Genomic DNA, 4,450 nt, shown 5'->3' on the forward strand with positions numbered 1-4,450 from the left:
CATACATTCTGTATTTTTTGTGTGCACTGATTTTCAGCTGTCAGCTGAGAGGTGCTTTGGAACTCACCCTGCTTAAGGGGGGTTCTTTTTCTTTAAGGCTCTTTTTAAGGCTCATCAGTTGCAGTTATTTGGCAGGAAGTTAATGTGATTTGTGTTGTGATTTAGTTTGCCGCAGCAGGATTTCACCAAAAGGAAAACTTTATATAAACTTCATGTTTATAAATACATATTTCCTTAGTATCCAGTAGGCCAAAGTGATATTGTACTTAAGGGAACATTAAACAGTTATTTCTCTATGTCGTGAGAGAATATATTGAACCTGCGCTCCTCACTAAACAGCCCTTAAGTGAATGAGGAAGATCTGCCGCATGCTGAGCACAGCCTGGTGTGTTGCGGCAGCAGCACGTTCACCTGCGCATGAACTGACTGGGGGTAGAAGAACAAGAAACCGGGGCGTCATCTTTCTGTCTGAGGCTCCTGGTAACTTTGGGAAGTTTTTAATAGCCAGAGAGTACTAGTGTTTGAAAGTATGTTAATTGGCAACTTGATTTTTCCTTCCTAAATTTAGTAGAACAGAGATTTCAACCTTTTTGTGTGCGTGCTGATGTGTCGCATTTGGTCCTGTAATAATACACTTACCTTGTCCCTGAGAAAGCTGTCGCCCAGCTGTCTTCACCATGTGACAGAGACCACAGCTCCAGCACAGCACAGCACTGTCTAGCATGGTACCAGCAGTCCACATGCGGCTCCACAGCGCTCAAAGTGAGCCAAGTTGAATTTGTGATACATTTTGTATTCCACATTTTACAGATTTAGTGGAAAGGTTACAAAAAATCCTCATTAATAGTTTTTATATTGTTTACATATTGAAATGATAATACTTTGCATATATTAAGTTAAATATTAAAATTTTTACCTTTTCCTTATCCTATTTTTAAATTTCCCTAGAAAATTTAAAATGACATATATGACCTGCATTATATTCCTAGTGGATAATATTGTTCTAACCAACCTCTCTATTTGAATTTACACTAGAGAAATAGATAACTTCAAATTTTTTTATTTTTTTGTTTTTTTTTTTTTTTTGCAAAACTCACCTTTATTTGTAATACTGAAAGGAAATATGGACATCTTTGGGAATATAATTTTCTAATATGTTGCCAAAGTAAATGCTTTTCTGATTTTCCTTTCTGCCTCTCTGGCTTGAAGCATTTTTGTGGTGAAAAAGGAGGTTCTTTTTGCTTAGAAAAACAGAATTAACAGTAATATCGTGGGTTGCCATACTGTGTGACACCTCTATATGTCTACTCTCCAGTGTCCCCTATATCTGTGAACAAAGGCATAGTGGCATTTTGTTTTTCCTTTTTTTAAAAAAAGGATTTAATGAACCACACTGATACCATCTGTAATCTGCAGGACAGTGGTGAATATTAATAGGATTTAGTCCTAGATCTCTCTGTATGTGTAAAACTCATTTGAGCTCATAAGAATGTGTGGATAATCTGCCTTTAAAAAGTTTCCTTCTGCTGTCATTGCCAAAGATTAAAACAGAAGGTTGTACGTATAATTGGAAAATCATTCCTTTCCTTGCCCAGAATTTTTAACCATTTTAACCATACAGATTAGGGGTCTGGGAGATCCCACAGTTAGCTGTTGTCCTAGTGAAAATAATGTTGGGGAGAAACCAATATTGTTTTTGTCCTTAAAGTCTTTGACAGTAACAGCATTCATTAAGGAGAGCAGTTTTTTGTTTTGTTCTGTTTGGGAGTCGACCCTGAAATAAGGGACCAGTTGAAGCATTCTTGAAAGTCCAAGAGACGCCAGCCGTCTGTGCTTCATGCGGTTCCTGACCCTGATGCCCTGGCTCACTCTGTGTCATTCTAATGAGTAGCCACACCTGTGTGGCATCTAGCTTTTGGGGATGGTGGAACAACCTGACCAAGATAAATGTGATCTAGTTTCTTGATACTAAACTGTAAGTTCTCTCATTTTTCTCCCTGCCAGTCCATTCTTATTATGAGCTATATCACCAGGTTGAAATACAGATTAGGGGTCTGGGAGATCCCACAGTTGGCTCAGTGATTCCCTCTGAGATCAGTACCAGGCCTGATGGACCGCCAATTTGGCACTGACACTGCTGCCCTCGCCCCCAGATTGACCCCTTCCTCACTGTCCTGTCTTTGTGGTGAACCAGTTTTCAACAGTGTGCTCCAAGTCACGTCCCAGCTGACCAGTCAGGGTAGCAGAAGTGAGGCCCACAGGCTGTGAGGCGGAAGGACGATGCCAGCTGCAGTGTTCCTTACTGGGGGTCCTGCTTTACGTGCTTAATAAGACTTATTATCCTGCTCTTTATTTCAGTAAAGGCAAAATCACCAATCACCAGTTTAAGCCCAGATGTATTGTTTTTTTTTTTTAAAAAATTGATTCTTGTCTTATACTAAGGAGTTTACTTATTAACAAGTATTATACTTATGTTTGCAGGATACTGTTGAAGAAGAAAGTATACTATTCTTTGTAACTTGTGAGCATAAATATTTAGTGTTTAATATTTTTCAGGGCTCCTTTTTGGATATATTTTATTTGGTTTGGCCCTGCTTGTACTAAGAAAGCAATTACTTCTATGTCCTCTTTTTCTTTGTATACAACAAATATGTCATAAAAGCTGATTCTACAGTTAGGTGGAATGTATGGTTTATTAGTTTGTGTTCACTAGTCAATTTGATGTGCAAATATTTGACAGCCATTTACTGGAAAGTCTAGTCCTGTTGTATCTCTAGAACTTCGACTCCTTATATCTTCTTTTCTGCAGACAGTTGCCATTTAGTAAGTTTGAAATACTTTGCATCCATGTCAGACCAATTAGGAGGTAAATGTCACACAATGATTTAAACAGTGGAAGTGAAAGAAAAGGAATTGCTAGACTCTGATAAGAGAACGGCTGTTGGATGTAAGAAAGCTGTGTCTTGTGCTAGAGGTGAGGGACAATATCCATGAAAGGCCAGGCTTGAGGAAGCCGGTCTCAGCCCTTCTTGGAGAAGGTGTGATTGCAGTCCCTGGATGGCACAAAGTCAGCTGAGCAAACAGGAGGTGACCCCCGCAGCACAGGGCAGGGCCAGGTGAGCCACAGCCAGCGGCCCAGTGTGTGTGCTGGCAGAGAGGTGGGTGGCAAGTGTGGACGGGAGGTCTGGAGGGCACCGTGTTTACGTCAGAGGGAGAGGTTATCACCAGGCTGCACCCAAGTGCAGGGTCCCTGGAGCGCCATATGTTCCGGGATTTGAGCTGAAGCAGAGCTGCCCCCACCCCGGTCACTGAGTCACAGCCAGCCATGGCAGGAGAGCCCCACCTGTCCTTGAGCGTCTCTCCAACACTGCTGAGGAACCTCAATGCCGTGTTCACAGTGCAGGAGCACAGCCTAAGGTATTGTGGCCTTTATCCCAGAGTGGTCACTCAAGAGCCAATTTGGAGCTAAGAAGCAGTGAGTAACACGTGTCTTATAAGGGTTCTGTGAAGGTTTTCTCAAAGACTTCTCATCTAGAATTAGCTATGTTTACCGAGAACAAAAGGACTTCCAGCATTTTGTAAAGTGTAAGTGGCTTAGGGGGAAGTTTCCATTACAGGCAGTATTGATGCCTAGCTATCAATTATCTAGAACCTCACTGTGGGAACTAGTGAATCGGTTATTAACTAAGCTTGTCACAAATGTTACAGGAAAATGCAAAGTTCAGGATGTAACACAGGTTTCTAATCATCCTTATTTTGTAATTCTATACCTAGTTTATGAAGGTGTTGAAATTTCAAGGAACAAGCATGGTGCTGAAGTGTATACGTAAGATTTATAAAATTGACTCCTCATGTAATTGCATAATTGGAGTAATGTGCACCAGGCTGTTTTTTAAACATTGGTCTTAGCCGAGCTGTACAATCTCTTTAATTCTAGAACAGTGAACACAAATGTTGCCAATCAGCTTAGGGTTCTTTTGCTCAGTTCAGATGGAAGTCATGAATCGGCAGAAATTCAGCTCTGCTAGCAGTCCTGATGTCACCGGTTGGCAACTGTTGGATGATGCTGAATGCCAATAGTTCACACAGCTGTGTGGTCAGTGTGGCTGCCAGCTACCACTGTCCAGTGCTGGCTGCTGCTGTGCTTGTGACAACTGGGTACTGGTCTCTGAAGCTCTTTAATGTTACCAGTTGAGTGTTTATTGTTCTTTCTTTGGAAATGGCCATTCTGTCCACACTATTCGGGATAAAAGGCCAAAGTAGGTTTACAGGACTTTCGGAACTCATGCTGCCCGTGCTGCCAGCAGGCTTACAGGAACACCCAAGCCAGTCTTTAACAGAGCCTGTGGGACAGCACAGAGCACCAGTACCTAGGAAGAATCCCTGCTAGTCTGAAAGCCAAGATACGACTAGGGCATGCTGTTTACATAGCAGCTATAGGTCTCTTCTA

The sequence above is a fragment of the Chinchilla lanigera genome, unplaced genomic scaffold, assembly GCF_000276665.1.
Source record: "Chinchilla lanigera isolate Chin_1 unplaced genomic scaffold, ChiLan1.0 scaffold00101, whole genome shotgun sequence".
In the NCBI taxonomy this organism is placed as follows: Eukaryota; Metazoa; Chordata; class Mammalia; order Rodentia; family Chinchillidae; genus Chinchilla; species Chinchilla lanigera.